Source organism: Phoca vitulina, unplaced genomic scaffold, assembly GCF_004348235.1.
Source record: "Phoca vitulina isolate PV1807 unplaced genomic scaffold, GSC_HSeal_1.0 scaffold3, whole genome shotgun sequence".
NCBI lineage: Eukaryota > Metazoa > Chordata > Mammalia > Carnivora > Phocidae > Phoca > Phoca vitulina.
In genome coordinates this window covers 75,096,186-75,114,272 of record NW_022589706.1, presented here as the reverse complement: position 1 = coordinate 75,114,272, position 18,087 = coordinate 75,096,186, and the positions used below count along the sequence as shown (strand labels likewise).

Below are 18,087 nucleotides of genomic sequence, written 5' to 3'. Positions count from 1 at the left end.
TGCCACCATAAAATATACCTCTTTGGCATATGGATTATTTTGAAGTAAAGGCCATTGAAAACTAGCAGATGCAGAAAAAGCCCTAAAAATAGGACACACGTTTTCTTGTTTTAAAGAAAATTACCTTTATAAAGGAAATTTTCTATTTTCTTTTTTTTTTAAAGTTTTTGTTCATTTTTTTGACAGAGAGAGATTGAGAGCTCAAGCAGGGGGGAGCAGCAGGCAGAGGGATAAGGAGAAGCAGGCTCCCTGCTGAGCAAGGAGCCCGACACAGGACTCGATCCCAAGACCCTGGGATCATGACCTGAGCTGAAGGCAGACGCTTAACCTGTTGAGCCACCCAGGGCCCCCCTTTTTAAAGTTTTTATTTTAATTCCAGTTGGTTAACATACAGTGTTATATAAAGGAAATTTTCATTTCTAGAGATATCAAGTTTCTCCTACCATTAAGAGGAAGACCTTTAACAATTGATCAATCCAGAAGGCACCAATTAAATCTGCATAACAAATCTCACCAAACAATCCTTATTTACCATACTTTTCTTAGTCACTTTCACATAACTTGACACCCCTTCTCAAAAACCCCAAACCCCTTTTTCTTTGTTGGTATTTAAACTCAGTTCCAACCAATCATTTGGGTTATTCATCACTGAGTACTCCCATGTGTATATGCACAGTGCACATGTTAATAACCTCCTGTTTGTTTTTCTCTTATTAATCTGTCTTTGGCCAGTCTAATTTATAGGACCACAGCTGGAGAAACTAAGATGAGTAGAAGAAAAGATTTTCCCTCACCTACAACATCTTCCTTTTCTTTCTGCGCACAAACCATGGATGAGTCTCTTCTCAATTTGTGTTGAATTCATGCTGGCCCTCTATCTGTGTCACTTTATTATTATTATTTTTTTCTTTTTGATAAAGCTTAAGTCTAAGAGCATCTTAAGTTGACTGTCTGGTCCTAACATTCCTTTCTGTTTTCTTTGATTTGCCTGAGAAATATCCACTAGCCAGGGATGTATATGTAAGTTTTTCTTTCAGGTAGAGTTTAACTATTTAATGAATTATTCTAAACTAGTATGTGGGTCTTTTCTCATTAATGGCCATATAGCTATAATAGCAGCAGGTTCTAACACATTTGAAATGTTTACTTCTTTTAAAGTCTCCAACTTAATTTTCATTTTTGGTCTGAAAGGTACCTGAAGTTCTTAGCTCAACTGTCTGTCAGAGGCAGGTAATAGTATAAGTTTAAGGACTCTCTGCCCATTGCCTTTTTGACTTATTCCTTTCCAATGGAAAGTCAAAAATCTATTATTAGGTGACAATTGATTCAGGTATGAATCACCAATGGTTACTAAAACTATCCCATTGATAAAGAATAGAATGTCTACATGGTCTCAAAGTATCTAATAACAAATTACTAATTAATTATAAAAGGAAAACTAATGATTTTATAGTGGAGAAACTTGGCAAACATCACCTTAACTGAGCAATCAAAGTTAACATCACCAATAGTGGGAAAAGTCAACATCATATGCCTTGTGATGTGAAATGCTGATAAAAACACAATATCACATTTATAGTATTCCTGTCAAAAATACGTAACCTAAATCTAATCATCAGATGAATCTAAAGTGGGGACATATAACTGGCCTGTACTCTTCAAAAAATATCAATATAATGAAGACTAATGAATCATTTTAGATTAAAGGAGATAAAAGGAACATAAACACTAAATATAAAGTGTGACCCAGACTGGATCCTGCATCAGATTTTTTTTTTTTTTTTGGCAATAAATGAAATAAGAACAACTGGTAAAATTAAAATTTAAATAATAATATTGTTCAATGTTAAATTTCCTGATTTTAAAAAACATTTGTTTATTTATTTGAGAGAGAGAGAGAGAGAGACCATGGAGGGGAGGGGCAGAGGAAGAGGGAGAGAGTCAGAGTTAAGCTCTGACTCTGCCCTGAGCATGGAGTCTGATGCAGGGCTCAATCTCATGACCCTGAGATCATGACCTGAGCCAAAACTAAGAGTCTGACCCTTAACTGATTGCACCACCCAGGCGCCCCTAAATTTCCTGATTTTGATCATTTTATTATGGTTATGTGAGCGAATTACCTTGTTAGGAAATATATACTGAAGCATTTAGGGGTAAAGAGGCATGATGTCTGCAACTTTTTTCAAATAGTTCAGAAAAATTGTAATATATATATATTCTTTTGAAGACTATATGGTTTCTTTTGCAACTATCCAACTCTGCTGTTGTAGCTGGAAAGCATTCATCAATAATATGAAAATGAATGAGAGTCGCTGTTACAATAAAACTTTATTTATAAAAACAGGCAGTGGACTGGGTATGGCCTGGGGGCTGTAGTTCATCTATCTGCCCTAGACTGGCATGTTCTTGACACTAAGGATTGTGTGTTCTTATGTCTCTGCTTCTCTAGTGCCCAAAACAAGACCTAGCATTCAGGAGGTCCTCAACAAATATTTGGTAAATGAAGATTGTCCTGTCCTACCTTTTTGCTGGGTCTTTGATTTCACAGGTCATATAACTTTGACCTAATCATTTGCTACTTCTTTCCATGGCCTCAAGATCTCAGCTTTAGCAATAATGACATGAGCTGTGCCTACTTTGTAAGCCTGCTGTGGAAATCAGAAGTAAGAGCTTTTTTTGGTTGTTGCTTTTTAAAGTAATCTCTACATCCAATGTGGGTCTCAAGCTCAGGAACCTGAGATCAAGAGTTGCATGCTCTACTCACTGAGCCAGCCAGGTACCCCCAGAAGTAAGAGCTTTGATACTATTCCATATGAAGGCCAAGTTGACAGAAATTCCCATGGAGATCTTGGGAAAAGAGTATATTCTTCCTATTTGCTGATAAACCTGTTGGAGTTTAATTGTAATCCTGCTCTAGAGCAAGTGATGTTGAGAGTTTTTTGTTTGTTTGTTTTAATTACGATCTTACTATGAGTCCTTGACCAGAAAGAACTTGGTAACTTGGTTGAGAAAACAAAACACTTGGAAATGAAAAAATTATGGAACAGAAGCAAATTCTTCCATATACCTGACAACATTTATTTCATTCCTCCCTGCCTCAGTGCTCAGATGTCATTGATCAATTAGAAGTAATCTCCTTTTCCTCTTAATTCCCATGGTACTCCATCAACAGGTTGAATTATAATAATTATTGTGCATATATTTTCTCTATTTGTTTTCCCACCAGGAATAGCCCTGCCAGCAGGACAAACATATTCATCCCTGTATTTGGGTGACTTTGCCTGGATGATGCCCTTTTTCTTTACTTCTATACCCAATCAGTACTTCCTTTCCTTTTTTATGGATACATTCTTTCATTAGCCATGCTAATATATTCAATAAGGTACATCAAATCTTGCAGACTTGACAAGAGTTCTGTCTTTCAGGTGACTTTGCCTATAAATGGAATATATGTAAGTACAGAGTTTCATTCTTTGAGGACAATCTTATTTACCCAATATCCAAATTCTTTAGAGACCACCCCCAGTAGCACTCTGTACTGACATTTGCAGAAAGTAAATTAATGTTTTACTTATAGCTGCATTGAGGTTGGTATCATATTCTGGACATCAATATTCTGATTGTGTAAGATGGTGTTTAGGAAATCTCTTGAGCATTGTTCCTCCTTGTAATTATTTCACTTGAGTTTAGGTACCCCGCTGTTGTATTATTTCCATGTGCCTTCATTTGCATATTTCCATTGTGATAAACATCTGCATTCATCCTTATTTCCTTCCCTCCTGTCTCAGGAGATGAAGTGTCCCCCCCAACTGTTCAACTCACAGCAATCTGGCTTCTGCTATCCCCTACCTTCTTCTCCCCATGCCTGAGATTATCTTTACTGAAATAAATAATGCATTAAAAATGTCAAATTCAGCGGATCCATTTCATTCTTTATCTTACTGAATCTCTCTTACTTACTTCTGATTGTTGGACAAACAGTTCTCAAAGCTCTATCCTCTATGCTCTTGGCTTTCCTGACATTATTTATTTTGATTTTAATCACATATGCCTAAACAATTTTATTATTTTCCTTCACAGGATCCTCTTTTGCCTACAGGTCTTTAATCTTGGTTGTTTCTGAGGGTTCTTCCTATCTTCAGGCATTGTTTTTCTCTTTTTGTCTTCTTATGTTGGGTGGCCATTAACATGGTTTTAATTATCTCTCATATGCTGACTTTCAAATCTCTATCTCAATCCTGATCTTTCCTTTCATATTTAGATAACTAACTAGTTACAAATTCCTGAGTATTGGCTATGTTTTGGTATTTCACAACATGATAATAAAGCATCACTTTTGTTGACCAAACTTTAAATTACTCAACAATATGTATAGATATTAGGTATAAATTTTTCATGTCATTACAGAAATATCTTCCATATAATCTTTTTTTTTTTTTTAAAGATTTTTTTGATTTATTTGAGAGAGAGAGAGAGCAAGCACAAGCAGGGGGAGAGGCAGAGGAGAGAGAAAGGGAGAAGCAGACTCTCTGCTAAGCAGGGAGCCCGATGCGGGACTTGATCCCAGGACCTCAGGATCATGACCTGAGCTGAAGGCAGACGATTAACCGACTGAGCCACCTAGGTGCCCCATATAATCTTCTTTTGAATGTTTTTTATTTCATTAGATAGATGGATTAAAAAGGGGAGAAAGTTAAATACTTTCTTAAATGTATGAGAAATTAAGTAAGTATGCAACTACAGCTGGATATATGTTAAGTTTCTCATTTCAATGTCCTAACACTGGGTCTCTAGATGTAACTGGACGAGTTTTATATTAATAAGTCTATCAGAATATTTTATCTGTAACAAACACCCTCCCTCAAACTGGCTTAAACAACAAAGAAATTATCTCGCATATCAGTTATTCTAGAGGTAGGGTGGGCTCCAAGTTTAGTCTCTTCAGTAGCTTGAGGACCTAGGTTTACTCCATTTTCTAATATGCTTATGTCTATACATTATTACCAGGTAAGTTTATCCTGTGACAGTAAGGGTGATTTAGTTTTAGGAATTTCAACAAAATAATTCTATACATCCACAAGTCAGTTCTAGCCATTAGGTCCAGACATAGGAACATTCAAAAAAAGAAGAGACATCATTTTGTCCTATGGCTCTTTCATAGAAGTACTACTTCCTCAGAATCATTAGCAGACTATATTTTACAACCCTTTGGCCACTGGATTAGTTTTCTATTGCTGTCATAACAAATTACCACAAACTTAGTAGCTTATAAGCAACACTCATTTATTATCTCATAGTTCTGTAGGACAGAAGTCTGGGTAGACTCTACTGGGCTCTCTGTTTAGAACCTCACAAGGCTGACGTCCAGTTGTAGGCTGGGCTGGGCTTCTTTCTGGAGGATTTGAGGAAAAAATTCACTGTCAAGCTCATTCAGATTGCTCACAAAATCCAGTTCCCTGTGGTTATAAGATTGAGGTCCTCATTTCCTTGCTCACTATTAGCTAGGGGTTGATCTGAGCAATTTGGGGCTGTCTGCATTCCTTATCAAGTGGTTCCCTTCAATCCTTCTCGTGCTTTGAATCTCTCTTTCTTTTTTGCCATCAGCTGAAGAAACCTTTCCGCTTTTTAGGGCTTGTATGATTAGATTTTAGGCCTACCTGGAATAATTTATCTTGAGACCAACTGTGCCAAATAACAGAACATAAGCATGAGAGTGACATCTCTTTGTATTCATAGGCTTCAGGGATTAGGGTAAGGCATCTTTAAGGGCCCATTTTAGAATTATGCCTATAGTAGCCACAGTTGGGTCACATGCCCTTTTCTGAACTAATCATCACCAAGGGGAATGAATTACCATAATTTGCTCAGATAGTTTTCTGGGGTGGAATGGATACGTTGGGGAATAAACCACAATGTACTCCACTATGTACTCACATTATAATGCTACTCTTGAGAACTACCAAATGGGCTTATATATTCTCTCTACAATATACATATTTTTCTTACAAAGAACAGTATATCCTGTTAGTACTCTATTTTTCTCCTTATTTATCCTAATGCATAGTACACATTGGTTAGGATATCAGTTAAACTATGATATTTATCCTAATATCATAGTACACATTGGTTAGGATATCAGGGGAGGAGAAAAAAAGAGTTTTTGAAGTGAAGCCTAGCATTTAAGAACAAAAAGAACAGAGTCTGTCTTTCCTATCCTATCATAGTAAACTATTTTTAAAAAAGATAGTTCATTAACCTGTTGGGCTGATGGATAGCAACAGTGTTATGGGTACAGATTTGGAATTTCTTTCAGGTCTTTATGTAAAACATGTAGTAGAATTTGGCAGATATAGTGCTGATATTTGTTAGGCCTTTATAAGTAAATAACCTTTGATGTCTGGGAAAAACTTTCTGTAAGAAATCACTGTCCACTTAGCATTACTGTTGATGAGCTATTTATGGAATCATTAACTTTCAAGGATCTCCAGTATTGCTTTGAGAGCTCCTCTGTAGTAATTATCCAACTTCTTGTTTTCTCATTCCCTCAGCCCATCCACCACACTGCTCTGCTTAGTTTGTTGAAATGTAAGGACAAACTGGCTATATTTACTCTGTTAATGCACAGTATAGCCTAGGAGAATCTAGCTAAAAATGTAGATGTCATTTTCCCTACCTCCCTTTTCATATGTGATCCTCCAGAGGCTGTTTCCTTTGCCCATGATGATGACTTTCCTCTAAAGAGGAAAACTTCTCATTAGGCAAGAGTAAGTAGAGACATTTCCCTATTAGAGTCCTTATGTAAGGATTTACCACAGTTGATTGTACCATTTGGCAGAGGTATTCACTATGTAATTAGGCAAGACTTCTCCAAGAGCCTGAGCCAGGGTTGGGAGATGGTCCAAGTGAGGTATACATTCTGCTTATTTGACTGATGTGCTGTCTTGTATGTCAAGATACAGCTCAAGAGCTGATAAACTTTGTGAAATATAAATAATTTTAGGAAATGAAGTGATAGTGAAAACATAGTTAGACCTGGGACTTTTGTTATAAATATGGTACTTTTAGCAAATAAAAGGTCAACTGGCTGCTAAATTAGGTAAGCCTTAGTCATTTTCTACTGTTTCTGGATGAATTTGTTCATTTTTAAGTATGAGGAAGCAAGGGTCCTAACTGGATATAATTAGCTTAAGGCAAGCAGTGAAGTAAGAAAAGTTCACTAGCACCCGATTTTAAGTATTCAATGTCAGTGAAATCATTAGTCTACTTTATTATAGTGTTTTATTATATATTAGTAATACTATAAAAATGTACATTTGATAGACATTAATGTTTAACATACATAGTTTTTGATGTATTTCACTATAGAGAGATGAATATTTTCTCTGGGTTACTTGAATTATTCATCCAATGCTGGAATTCTGGACCTGTGTTCATAAATAAGGCCATAAAACATGGTATATTGGAAACATTATATTGTCAGGAACTTTTCTCTTTATTGTTATATAGGTTTCCTGTTAAATTATTTAGATGTAACTATTTATAAAGCTAAATTATTTTATTTGTGAATTAATTAGAGGATGAATGACTATTAGCATAAATTGGTGAAATTGTGCCATCTAGTGCCTTTATTGAAAAAACCTTGTTCTTTTTTAAATTTATTTTTCAGTTTCCAGAATCTTAAATATACAGACTAAAAATGAGTCTAGAAATCTATTTTTCCAACCCCTAAATATTAGAGATAAAAAGTATGAGTATAAAAATTAAAATAAAGTCAGGACACATGTTACTGGAACGGTGCGTTCCACGCACAGGAAAGAATTCTAGCGAATCCCTAGGAAGCGGTGTGGTCATTCCAAGCATTTCCTCAGATTTGTTTACTGCATCTAGTATAACATTCTCTGTGGACTGTATGTATTAGTGGAGAGTAGGAATAAGAAAAGACAGCACAAATAAGGAGATTCTTGGTGGTTGGTGGCGAAAGAAACAATCTTGAAGATTGGGGCTTAAAGATTCTTCTCCCCTTCCTTACCTTTCCCTTGTCTGATATATTGCCACCTCAGGCCCTATCCCGAGAACTGGGGGAAGGCAGAGTTGTGTGTTTGTGCGCTGGTGCGTGTTTTGATAAGAGGAGAAAAGAGGTGTCATCAGTTGTGTTAGAATAAACAGGGGGAAAGGTGAGGGAGAAGGGAGAAAAAATGAAAGATTATATTTTAGTGTCCTGGTAGCTGAAATTAATTGACAGAAAGCTTTGGAGTCACATTTATTTGGGTTTGGGTTTGTGTGAGTTTGGAATTACCTGATTACTTTCAGAGACTTAATTTTCACATGTTAAAAAAAGGTAGGGGTAGAAGCAAAGAAAGGTAAATTCAGGAACCTTATAAAATAGCTGTAGAGAAACAATGACATAATGACTATCAATTCCTTTCAACTACAAATATGTTAGGAAAAATTTCTTGAACTACCCACCTGTACAGGTGGGACATATGCAGATCACTTGTGTTGGTTACTATGCCTGTTCAATTAGGCTAAAGATTTCTTTTATCTAGTAACCTTCACTTAACTATTGATCATGTACCATCTCGTGACTTCTATTATTTTCTTGACATTTTTTGGTATCTTGAATTGCCACTTTATTAATGTTTTTAGGACTTGCATCAACAACTGTATCTATATCTATATCTATGTATCTACAAAAATGTGTTGCATACCTCTCAATATCTTGTTCATAATAGGGAATTAATAAATACTTGTTCCCTTATTTACTGGGCTTGAATAGAATTTTCCTTCACCCGGGTAAAGACATGTTGTCAACAAGTCTTTTATATTACAACCATGAGAAGAAAGTATATTTCATCAAACACATTTGAGATTTCATAAGCGCTCACGTAATTTAAGATCATTACCTTACTTTTTATTTGTCGTTGTGGTGAAAAAAAACACATAAAATTTACCATCTTAACTATTTTTTTAAGTGTACAGCTCAGTAGTGTTAAGTATATTCATGTTGTTGTGCAAAGGATCTCCAGAACTTTTTCATCTTTCCAAACACATCTCTATATCCATAAACAACTCCCCATCTCCTCCTCCACCAGCCCCTGGCAGCCACCATTCTTTTTTGTTTCTATAAATTTGACTACTTCAGATACCTCATAAAAATGGCATCATATAGTGTTTGTTTTTTTTGATTGGCTTATTTCACTTAGCATAATGTCTTCCAGTATCATCCATGTTATAGCACGTGACAGGACTTCCTTCCTTTTTAAGGCTGAGTAATATTCAGCCTTAAAAGGTAATTATTTTTAAAGTACTGAGATTTTAGTCAGAAGATTTACTTAATGAATGAGAGCGGCAAATCAATTTAACATGGTCTGCATATATAAAGAAGAATATAGCTACATAAGTAAAACACTATACAGTGCTAAGATAGAATTCTAACAATGGAGAATCTTCTAAAACTATAAAAAGCTCCTTTGGGACCATTATGCAAGACAGCAGGTTTTTTAAAATGCCATGTAAATATATTCTTAAATTTTTTATTAACAATTTATAAGTTAAGCCATGTGAGATTTTGACCTCAATACCATGCAGTTTCCATTTTTAATGTACTGATTTTAAATGATGAGATGTGTCAAAATTTACTGATTTCTAATCTTTAAAATGCACACACCACAGTTTAAAAAGACTTCATTTAGTCTTTTTTTTGGTCTTTTACTTTCTTAGAAGAAAAAGTTAAATACTTTACTTACAAGTTAAATACTTTACTTACAAGTTAAATACTTTAGAAGAAAAAGTTAAATATCTTACCATTTCATTCACACTATTTAAAACAAAAGTACTGCATTTGGTATTATTTGCCTTATTTTCACACCATAAAAGATATTATCAGTAAACTGTTAACTGGAACTATCCATTCTAGGAGGACTCAGGGTCACCCACCATAAGGACAGGGAGAGCAACCTAAGGATCAGGGGACAGCATCGGCCTCTATCTCAAACCCAATTTTCGGAGTATCAGAAGAATGAATAGTTGCCACCACTTTCCGGCAGATGATTTATTTTGCAGATTGATTTTGGTCAAGGTTAGTAATAGAAACATGTTATCTGTCCCTTCCTGAAAAACTCCTCCGGGTGGAAACTTCATTTAACCCATTTTTACATAATTTCCTTCATGACTCTACATTTTTGCAGGAAAACCTCTCCACCTGCCTCTCCACGTCTTCTCCCATGATGGACCTCACTAAACCACATACGGTTCTGCCTCCAGTCACTGTTTACCTCATCTGGCATTGGATTTTTCTCATCACTGTCATGTGAATCAGGTGGGATGATACATGTTTCCCAAAGGAACCCAAGTATGCATGTGTGTTGCAACCTTTACTGCAAACACTACCTGATTTACCTCTTAACATGCTCTTGCTTTACCTCATTCATGCCATTAAAATACAAACATTTCACGGCTCTGCCTGCTTTCTTTCCCTGTTTTGTCTCTCTCAACTGAAGTTTCATACATTAAATTTTATCAAATAATCCTAAAGCATTTCCCTCATTTTATAAACAATAAATGTGATCATTATCTATTCCTTCCTCACTCTTCTCCTCCTTCACCCACATTTTCTCCCCATTGTAGGTAATCTATTAATGCCCAAACACGCATCCTTTCATATTTTCTCCATGCTTTTATAATCATATACATAAATACATATGCACATGTACATTTAATATGTAAAGAGGGGTTTTTGGGCGGGGGGTAATTCTTGGTTTTAGAAAAATGGTGTCTCGTATATTTTCTTAAATATTGTTCTTCTCAACAATACCTCATGGAAATCATGCCAAGTAACTGGAATGACTTTAATTCAATCTTTAAAATGTCTGCATAATATTTCATGGTGACATGATTTAGTTATTCCCCTTATTAATAGGCATTTCATTTATTTTTTGTTTTTGACATTTTATACAGTACAAAAATAAATTTGTTTAAATATATGGATATAAGTATGCATGTATATATCATTTTATGATAGAGTATTTATTTATTATTTAAAAGATTTTATTTATTTATTTGACAGAGAGAAAGTACAAGCAGGGGGAGCTGCAGGGAGTGGGAGAAGCAGGCTCCCGCTGAGCAGAGAGCCCGACGTGGGGCTCCATCCTAGAACCCTGGGATCATGACCTGAGCTGAAGGCAGACGCTTAACCACCTGAGCCACCCAGGTGCCCTATGATAGAATATTTAATTTTTATGGGATATCTATGGCATATTCACAGATAGCTTTACAAAAAGTGCTAATTCACATTTCCACCATCCATTATGAAATTATATTTTCTTGTATCCTCTCAGAAGATAGGTTTTATTGGTCTTTTACATTTTTGCCATTCTTGTGACTAAAAAGTGATATTTCACTTCACTCTGATATGCCTTTCCTCACATTTCCTTTGAAATTTTGATATTTTCATATAATGACTATCTTTTCTCTTAGTTTCTGTCTCTAGGGGTTAAGCTGTCCCTTGCCTATAAATATGATTTTTTTAGATTTCTACGCAGGAATTTGTTTCATTTTTTACATTTACATCTTAAAACATCTGGAAATTATTTTTTTAAATGTGCATTATAGGGATAAATTTTATTTTCTTATAAAATGGGTAGTCCGGGGCACCTGGGTGGCTCAGTCATTAAGTGTCTGCCTTCGGCTCAGGTCATGATCCCAGGATCCTGGGATTGAGCCCCGCATCAGGCTCCCTACTCCGCGGGAAGCCTGCTTCTCCCTCTCCCACTCGCCCTGCTTGTGTCCCCTCTCTTGCTGTGTCTCTCTCTGTCAAATAAATAAATAAAATCTTAAAAAAAAAAAATGGGTAGTCAGTTGTGTTAGCAGAATTTATTAAAGAGTTCATCTCTCACTTAAAATATATTTGTCTTATATTAAATGTCTACATATACTGGGAAAATTTTCTGGAAGTTTTCTTTAGTTCTCTTGATCTATTTGTCTGTTTCTAGGCCAATCGTACACTAATTTAATTATAGTAGTTTATAGCTACTATATCTTCTAATATTTGGTAATGGGAGTTATTCCTCACCATTCTCCTTCTATTATTCTCCATTCAGCCACATTTATTATATAAAAAAATCAACTCAGATTCTAATTAAAATTGTGTAAGATTACATAATAATTTTGGGAGAATTGATATTTTTATGATTTTTTTTCCCATTTAACTTCGGTGTCTTTCTGTTTGTTTATATCTTATTTATTTAGGTTTTATGCTTTTTCTATTGCATAATTCTATGTATATGATTTTTGTCATTATTGTAAATGAAATTGTTTTCAATTTCTGTTTTAGTTACTTGTTAGGATAGATAAAAAATTATGGGTTTTTATATATTTCACTTGAACCTGGCCACTTCACTTATTTCTCTTATTAATTCTAGGGTAAATTTAATACATTTTCCCATGCTATCTTGTTATCTGATCACATCAGAGGCAAAAAAAGGTATTTTTCTGTCTTGTTTTCCAATTCAATACCAGTTATTTTTTTATTTTATTGTATTCATTATTAAATAATAATTATGATAGAAGCATTTATTTTTTAATTTTAATTGAAATAGCTCTAGTGTTTTGCTGTTGAGGATAGTATTTTCTGTTTCTAATTTCTAAGAATACTGTTAAGTATTCTTCATTATATTCAAATAGTATCCTTCAATTTCCATTACATGTACAATTTTTTTTAGGAACTGCTCTTTGATTTTGTCAAGTGCCTTTTCTGCATCTATTAATATGAACATATATTAATTTTGCTGATAATTTGTTAATGTGAAGAATTATGTTTCTGAAATTGAATCATCCATGCAGTCATAGAATTTACCTATTTGGTCTTAGTGTATTATCTTTTAAAAACATTGCTAGATTCTATTTGCTATCATTTCATTAAAATTTTTGCATATAGATTTATTATAGAGCTTAACTATTTGGTAGAATTTGGTAGAATCTTGAGCAACTTTTGGTATTAAAGTTATGCTGGTTTCATGAAGGAAAATGAGAGGATTCTATCTTTATAATATGGAATATTTGAAATAATATTGTAATTATCTTTTTTCAGGTTATATAAGACTTAGCTATGATTTTCAACTGGTATTCATGCCTGTTTTTATTTTCTTTTTAAGATTTATTTTAGAGAAAGAAAGAGCATGCACTCACACGCATGAGTAGGTGGAGGGGCAGAGGGAGAGGGTGAGGAGAGATTGGGGGTAGGGCAGAGGGAGAGGGAGAGGTGAGAGAGAATCTCAAGCTGACTCCCCACTGAGCAAGGAGCCCTATGTGGGGTTGGATCCCACGACCATGAGATCGTGACCTGAGCCAAAATCAAGAGCAGGGCGCTCAACCAACTGATCCACCCAGGCACACCTCATGCCTGTTTTTAAATAAACTTTTATTTATTTATTTATTTATTTATTTATTTATTTATTTATTATTTATTTTGTTTTTGTTTTTAAAGATTTTATTTATTTGACAGAGAGAAACACAGTGAGAGAGGGAACACAAGCGGGGGAGTGGGAGAGGGAGAAGTAGGCTTCCCACTGAGCAGGGAGCCCGATGCGGGGCTCAATCCCAGGACCCTGGGATTATGACCTCAGCCGAAGGCAGACGCCCAATGACTGAGCCACCCAGGCGCCCTTAAACTTTTTATTTTTGAACAGTTTTAGATTTCCAGAAAAAGTGTGAAGTACAGAGATACCCTCTCTATATCCCACACCCAATTTCCCTTATTGACATCTTTCATTTGCATGATATATTTGCTATAATAATGAGCCAATATTGAAATATTGGTACATACCAATCCACACTTTATTTGGATTTCTTTTTTTTTACATTTTTAAAAAAAAATTTATTATGTTATGTTAATCACCATACATCATTAGTTTTTGATGTAGTGTTCCATGATTCATTGTTTGCATATAACACCCAATGCTCCATTCAGTATGTGCCCCCTTTAATACCCATCACCAGGCTAACCCATCCCCCCACCCCCTCCCCTCTTTAATTTTTACCTAGTATCCCTTATCTATTCCAGGATCTCATCTAGGATACTACATTGCACTTAGTTGTTGTGTCTCCTTAGGCTCCTTTTAGCTGTGACAGTTTCTCAGACTTTCCTTTTTTTGATGACAATGACAGTTTCGAGGAGTACTGGTCAGGGAATTTTGTAGAATTTCCCTCAATTGGCATTTGTCTGTTTTCCTCATAATGAGACCGTGGTTATGAGTTTTGGGGGAAGATCATAAGGGTACAGTACTATTTTCAGCATGTCATATCAAAGGTACATACTGTCAACACAACTTATCACTGTTGGTGTTAATTTTGACCTCCTGGCTGTGGTGGCATTCGTTGTTTTTTTCCACTGTAGTTATTATATTTTCTTTGTTTCAAGACTTTCCGGGGCACCTGGGTGGCTCAGTTGGTTAAGCGACTGTCTTCGGCTCAGGTCATGATCTTGGAGGCCCAGGATGGAGTCCCACATAGGGCTCCCTGTTCGGTGGGGGGCCTGCTTCTCCTTCTGACCCTCCCCCCTCTCATGGTCTCTCTCTTTCTCCTTCTCTCTTTCAAATAAAAAAATCTTAAAAAAAAATAAAAAATAAAATTATAAAAAAAAGACTTACCTTGTTATCCTTGTTTCTTTTTCCTTTGTTCTTCTTTAAGAGAAGTTGGTGTGTTAAGTTCAACATTTAAGGAATATTCCCTCTCCTTTAGGGAGGGAGTATCTACATAAAATACTTGGCATTTCGTGATAGCTTTGTATTTTAAAATTTGTTAAGGTTTCTTTGTGGTCAGATAGAAGATTTTGTATATCAAGTCTAATGATTTTTTTTTTAAGATTTTATTTATTTGACAGAGAGACAGTGAGAGCGGGAACACAATCAGGGGGAGTGGGAGAGGGAGAAGCAGGCTTCCTGCTGAGCAGGGAGCCTGATGCGGGGCTCGATCCCAAGACCCTGGGATCATGACCCGTACCCCGAAGGCAGACGCCCAATGACTGAGCCACCCAGGCGCCCCTCAAGTCTAATGATTTTATTTTTCACCACTTATTTTTCATCTATTCAATTCTGAAAGAGGTGCGTTGACATGTCCACTATTATTGTATTTTGATCAAGTTCTCCTTGCATTTCTAAGAGCTTTTGCTTTATGTAACAGCTGTAATATCTGATGCATATGGTTTTGCTACTGTTGTATTATCTTCATAAACTTCCCCCCCCAGTTTTATTGAGATAAAATTGACATGCAGCACTGTGTAAGTTTAAAGTGTACAGTATACATAAACTTGGTTTTTATCACTAGCTGGTATCTTAGTCTTGTTTGGTACTTTTAACCTTAAATCTCCCATAGTTGGTTATCTTACTTCAATACAGTCTGAATTTCCCTGGTATCTTTTTCCTATTCCTTTATTGTCAGTGTGTTTTAGTGATTCTTGTAAATAGTAGCATCTATTTGAGATTTTTATTTATTTTTAATTAATTTTTAAAAAAGATTTTATTTGTTTATTTGACAGAGACACAGCAAGAGAGGGAACACAAGCAGGGGGAGTGGGAGAGGGAGAAGCAGGTTTCCTGCTGAGCAGGGAGCCCGATGTGGGGCTCGATCCCAGGACCTTGGGACCATGACATGAGCCAAAGGCAGACACTTACCGACTGAGACACCCAGGTGCCCCTATTTGAGATTTTTAAAGAAATCAGTCTGATTATCTCTATCTTTAATGGGATAATTTAATGCTTTACACTCAGTGCAATGATCTTATGCTTGATTTTATTTCTTTCATTTAACTTAATTTTTATTATTTATGTTACATTGTTTTTTTTTCTTTCATGCATTTATACTGGCTTGATTTTGTGATTACTCATTCCATTTTTTTTTTTTTTTGTAATGTGGAAGTTCTATTATAAGATTTTCATTCTATTATTGGTTACCTCTCCTTTCCTGTGCCCCAAATCCGACACATTTCTTCACTATTACTTGAAAATAAGATAGTCATTTTTCTTACTAAAACATTCTATTTTTCTCTTGGTCACTCTCCAAGGTAAGATGAAGCCTCTAGAATATTTTCATTTTCTTTATTCTTTTCTTCTCTTTCTCATCAGCCATGACCCCCACGACAATTTGTGTTACCTCTTCCTCTAGATCCCCCAATTCCTAGTTTTTTCTATATACTTTGTCAGACTGCAAATTAGTTTTTCATCAGCTATGTCATCTTAGTTCCTAGAGTCCTTACTTAGAATATATACAAACAGTTGTATTTGGTCAGTCTGCTGTTGTGTATCAATATTTAAATATAATTATATTTACCGAAATGTTCATTGACCGACACTATTTCCTCTCTTCTTTATTGTGTAAAGAAAACACATTACCTTGAGGCTTTTCATATAATTTTATATAGATAATTTCTTTTTTGGTTATAGCCATTTCATGAGTCTCTTCATTTGCTGTATATGAATAATAAATAGTACTTTCTAAAATCTCACATATCCACACATGTCTTACTTATGCTCTGACACATGAACAAAATTATTATTGGGCATAGGCTCCTTTGGTTTCTATCCACTTTTTCCCCTTAGTAATCTGCGTACATTTTTCCTTTGTCTACGATGTTACAGTGTTGAAAATGAGAATTCTAATTTCATTCTGATCCTTTCCCTTTTTTTTTTTTTTTTAGATTTTTTTTATTTATTTGACAGAGAGAGACATAGCAAGAGAGGGAACACAAGCAGGAGGAGTGGGAGAGGGAGAAGCAGGCTTCCCGCGGAGCAGGGAGCCCAATGTGGGGCTCGATCACAGGACCTTGGGATCATGACCTGAGCCGAAGGCAGACGCTTAACGACTGAGCCACCCAGGCACCCCCTGATCCTTTCCCTTTTTATAGGTAACTTATTCTGTCTCTTCCATAAGAATTTTTCAGCTATGTCCAGATGTATGTCATTTCTCATTAATACCAACTCAATCTTTGTCCTTTTAATCTGAAGACTCAGGTCTTATTCTGAGTATTCTTTTTCCTTTTTTTTTTTAACCTCCTCGCATGCCCCAATTATCTTTTCTGCTTTTAGAATGCCTATTATTAAAAAAAAAAAAAAGAAAGAAAAAAAGAATGCCTATTCTTTTTTGCATATTCATTCTTCTGGATCTATCTTCCAGGTCTCTTATCTGTTCCTCTAGATTTCTGTGTTTTTATATTTTTTTGTTCTCTGTTTTGACATATTTCTTCCATTTGGTCTCTCAAGCTCATTTGGGTCTCGATAATGACTAACCTTTCTTTCAATTAATCTATGTAACTGTTCAGCTGGGAAATCATATATTCAGCTTCAGAATCTCTTTCCTGTGCTATACTTAACCTTCTCAAGTGCTCTTATTATTTTACTAGCTGTTATGTCTCTGCTAGGACAGATCTTCCTGTCTCTGAATATCATCTTAGATGATTACATAAATGTATTAAATCTATTATATATCTAATTTTTCGATGTATTATATCTTTATTTGTTAGCTTACTGGGGTCAGGTGGCACCCCACTGGCACCTTCAGTGATAGAAATCTTGAAAGTGGTGGAAGATGATGCCTATCTCATTGGAAGGAAGCCCTCATCCTATTTTCCCTACTGGAGCATTCATAGAACCCAAGCCTTTACCTGTACCTGGCTGCCCAGAGACCTCAGAAATGGTTTTACTTAGGAGAGTGTAAGATATATTAAAGTTGGTAGTTGAGGGGAAAGAGGTCACATTTAAGTTATTATATTCCTAGATTCCCTGACTCATTCTTTCAATTAATTTATTAAAAACCACATTTCACTAAAATTTCTGGAAATTTGATTTAATTTAATAAACATTTATTGAGCATCTTTTTACATATGTAAGAATCATAATGACAGTACAGTGGGGTAAATGGATATCATCAGCTGATTCTCTATCCATTTTTCTCATATCCTTTTTTTAAAAAAGATTTATTTTTTAAGAGTGTTTTTTAGTTTTACAACAAAATTGAAATGCAGGTACAGAGATTTTCCATATGCCCCCTGCCCCCACACATGCATAACCTCTCCAATTATTAACACCATTCACCAGA

General features: G+C 35.3%; 1 protein-coding gene across 1 annotated transcript in view; it reads right to left on the bottom strand.

The window, feature by feature from the left end:
* The window catches only part of LOC116630282, a 34,352-nt gene that overhangs the window by 8,029 nt on the left and 8,236 nt on the right, over window positions 1-18,087 (bottom strand). The window lies entirely within an intron of this gene.